Consider the following 10,968-nt stretch of genomic DNA (forward strand, 5'->3'; position numbering starts at 1 on the left):
AATGGCCTTTTTCAAGGCTTAGCTAACTAAAGGATTTTGGGTCTCTTGGCCTAATCCATATGGAACCGGGCCTTAGAGATGGAGGAGGCACATAATGCACTACGCCCTATAGACGGCTGCCCTAAAACCCTAAAGCTGCTACCGAGCGCACTAAGGTAGTCTACAATTTTTGGAAGACTGGCTACGGCTTACCCTTCGAGAATTATACAACCACACATTGTTGTGAAAGGTTAAACAAGATAGCGTTCATATACGAAGCTTTATCCACTACCGACAAGCTACGTAGTCGATAAGCTTCTCCACTGCCAAGCGCGGAATAACCTATACCAAGTCCTAAAGTGTTGTAATACTTGCTACGTAACCTACGGAATTGAAGAAAGCCAGGGTTAACAGCCTAGTGGTTACGCGGACTTGTCTGCTTATGTAAGAAAGCATCCGGCTGCCAACCCTATAGCTAACAACTTTGCAAAGTTCTACACCAACACATGCGGCTGCATAGGCTACGCGGACCTGTCTGCTTATAGAAAAGTAGCATGCCTACCACTGGTCTATAAAGTCTAAAGGTTAGGGCATGAACAAAAGAAGTGAAGATGGAGAAAAGTGAAGGAAACAAGTTTATTAAATTTTCTAGCAAAACTGATAAACAACTAGCAAAAGACCGAAAGAGTTCAAGAAAAAACAAAAGCAACAAGGAAAGCAAAGAAAATCCTAAAGGCTAATTAGAAGACTACTCTTCAGCAACTTAGACATCCCACGACTACTCAGTCGCCATACCTTCAGCAGCCCCGATGTTCTCAGTAGCAGCACTATCTGACACTTCACCTCCAGCTGCCCCAGCCTGGGCACCAACCTCTCCAACTACTTCACCAATAGAAGACTCAAAAGTAAAGCCGAGCAAGTATTCCGGAGAAATAGAGAAGGTCTCGAAGTCTTTACCAGAAAACTCAAAGTCAGACGACCACCCAAAAAGATGGTCTACATAACCCAACTTGTAGAAATCGGCTTTACTTTAAGTAAGCTTGTAGAAATCTACAAACCCAACCTTCTCACCTTCAATTGCTCATTATCTTCATGCAGACAAGCACGGACCCGCTGCAGCTCCTCCACTTCTTTCTTCAGACGATCGTTGATCTTTAAAGCACCTTGAAGTTCCAACACTTAACGTTCAGGCCTATCAACAACCTTCTTGAAGTAGATCACTTGGTTGTCAGCAGCGATCAGTTCTTCATCCTTTGTGTAAGCAGCATAGAAAAGCTCAAAGATAACACAATCAAGGTTTTGAATATAAGGTATGTAACACCCGATCTCTTTCCCTTCACTTTCATACTTTACTTGGATTGCGTCAAGCCTAGTCTTCAAATTCATGATCTTTTGGCAAACAATCTCAAGCTGCAGAGAAGTGAGGGCAGGAATATTAGACTCATTTAAAGTAGCAAGCTCAGATTCCAACTTGTTGACTTTCTTAGCCGAGGAGTAAGCTTTAGCTGCCATAGTTCTTGCCACCTCCTTGGCAGCCTTGGTATCCTCTTGATCAAGGAATATAGATTTGTCATTTTTTGCATCAAAGCCAGCAGAGTAGTCCTCCTATACTCAATCGTATGTTTTGCAAAGGAAATCGAGCCAACAACCCCTTTGATGTCATCAGCAAATTTGTCACACACATCTATGTCCTGGAGAAAATTTGGCCTCAAAAGCGTACAAATCTTAGCAACTTCCCTAGAAACAGACTTGGTGGATTTCTCATAGATGGCCACATGAGCAGTCTTCTTCTTTTAAGCAGACGAGTCGGTTTCGACAGCAAAGGGAAAGAATTTTGGCACCATTTTAGCAAGCGAATGAACCTTGTCATTCTTCATAGTAGCAAGCCTCTCCAAAGGTGAACTAGACATTGTCCCAGATGGACATTTTGGCACTCGAGGCACGGAGAAACTTCTATGCTGAGCAATCCTATCAGCAATTGAACAAATCACCTTTGGAACTGCAGGCATCACCAGTATAGATCTAGCAACTTCATCATTCTCACCCTTGGGAAAAGTTAAGTCAATCATAAGCTTAGGAGCAACCGGCGAACCCTCGCGAGAAACGGAAAAAGTCTTTGGCTTTTTCTCAGCATAAGTCTTTTGAGTAGGTGGGGATTGTCTCTTCTTCCCACTTTCACTCACAGCGGGCTCCGCAATGGCGATCAAGTGAGCCAATGCCTCCGCATTGATCCCTTTATCTCTTCTCTTGGGGGCAACTCCCTACAAAGAGGACTAAGTAGCCAACGCCACTCATGGTACTCGGAAGGGATACCCATAGCGACATGCACTTTCTTCATGTTTGGAAAAGTCTTAGAAGTTGAGCCAAATTTCGAATCTACGAAAGCAGTAGGAGACAATCAGAAAATTAGAGAGTAGCTTAGTACAAATACAAAGCAGTCTACTTACCGGATACAAAGACTGTTGGATCATGCAACTCAAGGAAAGAATCAAACTCCCATTCTCCACTTATCTCCAAAGTCTCATTGGCCCAGTCATGATCTCCCTTGCTCAAATGATCGAAAAGCCTATGGCGAGATCCCAGCTACCCAACTCCCTCGATGTGGCCAACGTCAAAGAAGTACCAAAATTCGTTAACGGTTAGATCTAAGTCAAAGAATTGGCTTAGATTGAGGAATTTCACCATCACACGGACCACATTCGAAGAACTTGATGGCCCTCCAAGCCCTACCACATGGCTCACGACTGCTATTATCCTTGGCACGCTTCACATGCACTCTTGACGGAATAGCATGCCTATACGCCTCAAGGAAGCCTTTAAACAAGTCATCGAAACCAATCTTGAAGTGAGCAGGCTTGACATAGCCAACCTTGCTCAAATACTTACCTTGGCGATACAATGGCAACACCCATCATCATTCTTGTGGCACGAGGAAGACCTGTTCGAAGAAATTCTACAAAAATGCAAAGAAGATTCGTTAGACGGTTGTACCAACCAAAAAAAAAAAAAAAAAAAAGGACACTGCACAACAAGCCTTTCGCCCCAAAAGGGGTTATCAGCCTCTCTCTTTCCTTTCTCCCTCAAGCACGGGCCCGAGCCTAGCCCACGTTGGCTCCTCTCTTTTCCACGACCCAAAGGCCTTTTGGTCTTCTTGCTTCTCTTCCCCAGGCACGAGCCCGAGCCCAGGCTTTGAAAAAAAAAAAAAAAAAAAAGGGCCGCGTCTTCCTGGCCTATCAACAGTGGCCCGAGTACCAGCCCAAGCACGGCATCATAGTGCCGAAGCACCCAGACCCAGTTGTGGCTTCCTAGCCACCTATTGCACGTCTTCGACCCCCGTTGAGCCAAATTTCAAGCCCTAAGACTCCCAAAAAATTAAGAAGACAAGAAAAATTAATTTTTCTTACCTTGAAGTGGCATGGAGACAAAGCAAGCAACGAAAGACGATGCTTTGCTTGAGCAAGATGTAAAAGATTGCTAGAAGAGGGGGAACAAATATCCTCTAAGCTTTCTCTCTCTTGTAGGAAAAATAAATCGCTCTCCAAAGTTGATTTAATAATCCACTTAAGGTGGACTTCAATAGACTTTGAGAGAAATTTATTTCCTTTTCCTAGAAGGATCTAATTTCCAATTAAAGAGTGAATCTACATCAAAATAGGAAACAATCCTATGTTTCCTAAATCAAGAAGATCTCTACACCTGTTGCCCTTTCCTGCGAGCAGCCCAACATGTGTGGGGTATTTGTGAAGCCAAAAATAATCAAGAAAAATAGGGAGGCGACACATGGATTCTTGGGCAAAAGTGACAAGATTACCTTTGAGGCACACTAGGATTTCTACGTGCAAGCAACGGACAATCATCCTTCAATCAAGGTCAAAAGTGGTCAAAATAGGTCATTATTCACAACCTATTTCATCCATCCTCATCAAATCTTCCCCACAAGGTAACTCCCAAATTATTTCTTTCAAATTATATTAATTGGCTAATTAATTGATTTAATACTCAATTAATTCATTAATTAGCTAATTGATAACAATTAACACCAAAAAAAAAATACCACATATGGCCGGTCCCTATTCTCCTAATAGTGCCAGCCATACCCCTATATATAGCCCCTCATTCTCTCTAAAATCCTAGTTCAACACCCTTGCAAAATTCTCTAAATTCTCTAAACATTTTCCCCTCAAAATTGTAACTTTGGCATCGAAGGTTCTTCGGCCAAAGCCCAACGCCACCCCCCCCCTCCCACAAAAATTCATTGTCAGCGCGTGAAGCTTTTGGCCTTGACCTAAGGTGTTAATTGTTTTGTAGGTGCAATTTTGTCCAAGAAGAAGAAGGCGGAAATTTGCATCCATAATATACAAATGGATAAAACATAGATGTACGTAATGTACTAAAGGGAAATCCTTAAAAGCTCTTTTAAATATAATATATATAATGGGATCTCACATGTGTATGTGTGTGTGTGCATATATATATTTATATATGTAAAAACGAAAAGACTCACTCATAGGTACTTGCAATGTCACATGTGTCTCCGATAGTAATCGTACTTAAGCATAGTATTGGGACCCATTAGTAAAACTCAACTTAAACGACTAAAATTTAGGAAAATGGAGTGCGAATTCAGAATCAGATAATCAAAATACGCTAAGAGGGGTCTCAAACAATTTTCGTAAAAAGTCAACGAAAAGTCGACGGTCAACCCTAAAAAAGTCAACTGAGATGCCCTAATGATCAACTACATCAAAACTTAGTAATTTCACTAAATGGATGTCAAAAAGGGACTCGGGACGTTGAAATTAGCCTTAGGGTTTTTGAGAAAATTTCAAAAAAGTCAACTAATGGTCAACAGTTAACTTTTACGAAATATTCCATCCTTAGATAGAATATTCTGTTAAAGTTAGCTAGAAACTTAATGGAATTTTCCAGGGAAATATTCCTTCTAAAATCTGAAATGGACCTGGGTTGGATCTGGGTTAGGGTAAATGGGTCATGGGCTTGGGCCAGTTCTAAGTTTGGGTTTTTTTTTCCCCAGTCGAGTTGACCCAATCCCTGTCACAAATCCGATTGTCGGAATCTAGGTAGCTATTCCAGAGCTCCAAACGAGTTCAAAACTCAACCATTTTCACATTCTTCCTACCAAAATGAAGATAAACGAGAGTAGTTTAGGATTATACCTTTCCCTGAGTCAGCTGTGGCGGGAGTTAGCCTGAAAAGGCTTGCAACTCGTGGCATAAACCACCGAAAACACTGGAGAAGACTCCCTGAGGTATCTTTGCGTTCAAATGTCACCAAAATCCTTAAGAAACACTAGAAACGTATAGTAAAACACGATCCACGAAGATTTAAGTGGTTTTCAAAACTTACCTTCGTCAAAAACGACGATGAGTTGCTTGAGGAAATGGCGTCGACGATGATTTCAGTGCCTCTAGGCCGTGAGCACAGAGAAAGTGAGGGAGACAGAAGATTGAGATAGAGGGAGAATGACAGGGGAGAGGGATGTGGTGGTTGGAGACAAGGACGATGGTAGTCATGAAACAAGGCGTCGACGATCGCCATGGCTACTTCTATGCAGCTAGCATATAGTGAGTGAGAGAGGTAAGGGTCCATGTGAGATGTGAGGAAGTCTGATCTCCTTGAATTTGAGTTTTGAAAAGGATGACAGGTAGTGGCCTTAAGATGGTGGTTTAGTGAAGCTCGCCGGAAGTGTGGTGGTGATGGAAAGCCTCTATGTTTACAGAGAGAGAAAGAGAGTGAAAAGAGAGAGAGTGCGGGAGTTAGAGTGTTGAGGCAAATGAGTGATAATGATAGAGATTGAATGAGGGATAGTGCTTGATAGAGAGAAGAGAATAGAAAAGATGGGGAAAATGGAGATTAATGAAAACAAAAGAAATGGATGTGATGGTTAAAATAACAAAAGAAATGAATATGATGATTATAAAAACAAGAAAAGTTTGCAACATTCAAAGAGGGAAATCACAGTTAGGAATTCCAATTCCATATAAAAATTAAACGTGGGTCCCACCACTCAATTATAGCAATAGGTAGAAAAATGCAAATTTCGAATTTATTTCTTCTAAAAGGAAGCGTAACTAAGATTCCAAATTCGGTTCTGCTTGCGTCCACGAGTTCATGTTGTCGAGTACTACAAGGATACACTAAGAGAATGTTTCATACATCTTACTATACGCTGGTTAGTGAAGGTCAACAATCTCACCTGTATGGGCATTTTTATCTATTCACTCTTTTAAAATTAATAAAATCGTAAAATTAGGGACGGGTTGTTACACGTCGCTCAAAGTTTTTTAAAAAATAATAAAAATGTATGAAAATAACTATATTTTAAAATTTGTAATCTAAAATTAAATATAAATGAAAATAAATTGGTTTAGGCGACGAAAGATTTGGATTACGTCATGCAAAGATTTAAGAAATTATATATTTTTATTTTATTTTATTTATTTTTGTAAAGACTTTGCGTGACGACGTTTAAAATTTCGTCGCTCAAAGTTACTTTGCACGACAATGTGTGTTTCATTGCGCAAGGGGTTTTTTTTTACTAGTGATTATCACACTACAAAACACCAATGTGCACTGATGGTGTAAGAAAAACTAGCAACCCCTTTTCTTCTACTGGCTAGCTGCACTCCTAGATAGATAAATGACTCAAAATTATATACCTGTTGGGCCATATTACACGTACCTCCTCTACATGTTTCTCATTGACAATGAGCTTTCATATTTATTGCTTTGTATCCCAAGTGTTAGCCTTTTCCCACATCTTTGTCTCTTTTTTTTTTTTTTTTTTTTTTTTTTTTTTTGAACAAACGGTATTATCTTTATCAAAAGGTGAGGGATTCGACTAAATCTCAAAATGGGCTAATAATAATGTAGTTCAAATTCATATTTGACGATAGTCAAATTTAAGACCTCTCACTTACAAATAAAGAAGAATATAACTAGACTGTATTTCTAAGTAACACATCTTGGCTATCCTAGACCCATAAAAATCCATATGCTTTCAAAATCAAGCATTTAAAGGATCAAAGGATGGGAAACTCTTGATAAGACCTGTTATGGGGTCAATTCTTCTAAGCTAAATCTAGGATCCTACTCTTAGCAACTCCACCCGTTAGACCATCTCCAATCCTTGGAGAAAAACTCAAATTTTAGGTTATAAACTTACCCCAACTTGCTACAACCCTTGGGGCAAATATTAGTTAAAACTCAAAACTCATTTATGGGACAAATTTAGCCCAGGATTCCCCCTGGCTTAGTGGGGCTGGCTCACCATATATGTATAATTTTTTAGGTTTACATTTATAAATTCATTGAATCCAACAATTAAGATCTAACTTGATCAAATCTAACGGTAAAAAAAGATATCTAACGGTCCAAATTTAAATTCAAAGACTAAAGTAATTAAAAAAAATTATTTTATGTGTTTCGTATTCTTTCGTAGTGTTCAACGAGTTTCATGGTGTTAATTTAGTGATTTTTCAATATTAATCGGAATCTAAATATTTTTAGGTTAAAATTTCATAAAATTAAATTAGGATAGTCTACATATTTTTATTTTTATTTTTAAAGTTACTATTTTTTTTTAAGTTGCTTTAAATTATCCTAAATTCATTCTTTAATAATCTCGAACTAAAAATTTAACCCATAATCGTTGGTGGATAATTGCCTGGACTATTGGATAATTGACAATGATTGGCTTAATAAACAGTAATTGTGTGAGAGCATCTCCACCCCTTAATTAAATTGCATAGGCAATTTACCTTAAAAAATTATTTTTGATAAAATAATAACAAATATTATTTTATAACAAAAATATCTCTTTTCTGGAACCATCCCTTTCTCCCCTCTTTTCTCCCTCCGTCCTTCGTTTTGTCCGTCACAACACAAAGATTGCAACCAGAATGCCATCGTCGGTTTCTGGAACCATCCCTTTCTCCCTCCCTCGTTTTTGGAGCCATCCCCTTCTCCTTCCTTAGATAGAGTTCATCGCCTTCGCCTTCGTCCTGGTACGCAGATTCTGGAGCTCGCTTCCTCCGTCCTTCTTCTCTCTCCCCAGCTTTTGGCCTTTCGATTCCATCGCCTTAATATGCAATTATTTTTGTCATGTGACGTTGGCATGACGCCATGTCAACTGAGGCGCAGAAGCGGGCTAGATTAACCCGATTGATGAGTCTGGGGGAGTTACTTTGGGTGCGCTGGAGCAACTTTTGTTGGGGTAGGCGGATTGAAGCACCAATTCAAGGGGGATTTGTTGGGGTGGACTGGCTTGGACGACTAGCTCATTTCAGCCCAACCCATCTCAAGGTTCGGACATAGTTGATAGGATTTTTACCATCTGTAAAAATAGGAATAAAAATATTTAAAAATACTTGCAAGAATACAAGATAATTATAATATAGTTGGCTTTAGCAAAGTCGTTTCCACAAGAATTGAATGAATAATTTATGTTACACCAAATCTTAATTAATTATTTAAAAACAAAGTTATTATTTTATGGCCTAAAATATTAAAAACAATTAAATAAATTGATAAAGTAGAGAAAACAAAAGAAAATAATTTCAAAAATAAAATTGAGCACTAGGGTTCCGCGTCACCTTAATAATTCTACATGATTCTTCCAATTACTTAGGAATTGCCCATGCATATTTTGAAAGTTAGGTTTTCCTAAAGTATGTCCTACTTAGAACCTCCAACATAGAATGTATATCTAACATACAACCCATCCGTGGCGTCTAGATTGAATGTGAACATGCAAGATTGATTAAGTTTTGTGAAAACCTTCTGAAAAACCATATAACCCTTAAGACGTGCTGTCCATCCTAAGAAGTTACACATATTAACCACAAGAAGCCTTCGTCAATTTCAGGAACAACCCTCCGTCAAATTGGCATCAAATTACTTTTCTAAATATCCTAATGGTGACCAATCATGAAGCCAATTAGATAGTATAAACATGATGATTAATAATTCAAAACCTGCATGCATAATATCATAAGTAAATTGAAAAGAAACTACATATTCTTACTAAAGCTCGTGGCCTCGCCCTAGCAAATGGAAATTAGTTACACACAATTATAAAACAAAATACTATTAAGAACATGGATATAAAACACCTTGAAAATAAACTTGAATCATCAAAAGCTCTCTAAATTGAGTTCTCCAAAGTAGTGCCTTCTCCTCTTCTCTTCTCAAACCCTAATGGCTAAAAAACCTTATTTATACTACTACAAAATAAAACCCTACCTAGAGAAGGTCTTAGAATAAGACTAGGAAACCAAATAAATTAAAATCAAATAGGAAACATAATCTTAAATTGACTAGTAAAATTCACCTAAAATCTGCACAGCCATATTTTAGACTCATATCTGCTCCAAAATTGGCCCAAAATAGCTGGATTTAAAGCTTGGATTATGTTGAACATTTTCCATCACTGCACACTGTTTTTTTATTTCATAGCCAGAAAATAAACATGTGGTGGAAACATCTGATATTTTGACATGATCAAGCTAAGCGACTCACGAACGTCTTCCAATTGGAATTACTCCAAAATTCATCCATTTGACCACATTTTCCTCAAGAGGAAACTGAATGTCTTATATTAAGAAATAAAGCAAAGTATTAAAATTCTCACAAAATAACCAATAAATTAATACTAAGAATATAGTAAAATATATAGTATAATACCAACTCATCAATAGTTCTACCTCAAGCGTGTATGTCACACAGATGACAAGATCCGAAATTACCTCCCCTCCTTAAATATCACGAACGACTACAGCTAGAACTTTTCTAACAACTTATTGACCTTTTAGAAGAACACTTTGGTGACCACCACTAGACTTTACGTGAAGAGCCTCTTTGCTAAAGAAATACCTAAAATGAAGACGTTTTGTTGACCCTAAAGCAAGGTAGACGTATCGATAATTGTGTACCACCGAAAATTTACCAATCAATCACAACTACAATCCAACCATCATTACAATATAACCACTTTAATTTTTACGTTATTATATACGTATTTTGGGGTTAGGTTACTTTATACCTCTTTTTTATTTTATGTTTTTATAAAGGTATTATATTATAGTTTTGTACTGAAGGAAAAGGAAAGTATGAGTTTGGAGGCATAAAAGAGGAATCAGTTTAATCTGATCGCGACGGAATGACATTCTCTTTTATGCAACCGCTCTAGCTTGATTTCTTATTTATATATTTTCTTTTTATCTTGAATATTTTATGTATAGCAACTAATATCAAATTTTGGGGGCGAAATTTTTTTTTTCAAGGGAAGTAATTGTAATAGCCCGTCCCTAATTTTACGATTTTATTAATTTTAAAAGAGCGATTGACAAAAATGCCCCTAGAGGCGAGATTGTTGACCTTCGTTGACTAGCGTATAGTGAGACATATGAAACATTCTCTTAGCGTATCCTTGTAGTACTCAACAGCACAAACTTGTGGATGCAAGCAAAACCAAATTCGGAGTCTTAGTTACACTTCCTTTTAGAGAAAATAAATTCGAAATTTGCATTTTTCAACCAAATGCTATAATGGAGTGGTGAGACACACGTTTAATTTTTATATGGGATGGGAAATCCAAACCGTGATTTCCCTCTCTGAATGTTGCAAACTTTTTGTGTTTTTATAATCATCATATTCATTTCTTTTGTTATTTTAACCATCACATCCATTTCTTTTGTTTTCTTTAATCTCCATTTTCCCCATCTTTTATATTCTTTTCTCTCTGTCACACATTATCCCTCACTCAATCTCTGTCATTATCACTCATTTACCTCAACACTCTAACTCCCGCACTCTCTCTCTCTCTCTCTCTTTTCACTCTCTTTCTCTCTGAAAACACAAAGCCCGCCATCACCACCACACCTCCAGTGAGCTTCATTGAATCGCCACCTTGAGGCCACTACCTGTCATCCTTTCAAAAACTCAAATTCAAGGGGATCAGACTCCCTC

At 38.1% G+C, this 10,968-nt stretch overlaps 1 long non-coding RNA gene across 1 annotated transcript; it reads right to left on the reverse strand.

The window, feature by feature from the left end:
• Nucleotides 1–601: 601 nt before the first annotated feature.
• On the reverse strand, nt 602–3,444 carry LOC125473420. The gene is made up of 2 exons (XR_007255320.1): nt 2,427–3,444; nt 602–2,355 (listed from the first exon to the last, which is right to left on the reverse strand). It is a non-coding gene; the product is annotated as an uncharacterized LOC125473420 (long non-coding RNA).
• Between the last annotated feature and the right edge of the window lie 7,524 nt (nt 3,445–10,968).

This window comes from the organism of the source record quoted next, unplaced genomic scaffold, assembly GCF_019419815.1.
Source record: "Pyrus x bretschneideri cultivar Hongxiangsu unplaced genomic scaffold, Pyrus_bretschneideri_v1 Contig86, whole genome shotgun sequence".
Lineage (NCBI taxonomy): Eukaryota > Viridiplantae > Streptophyta > Magnoliopsida > Rosales > Rosaceae > Pyrus > Pyrus x bretschneideri.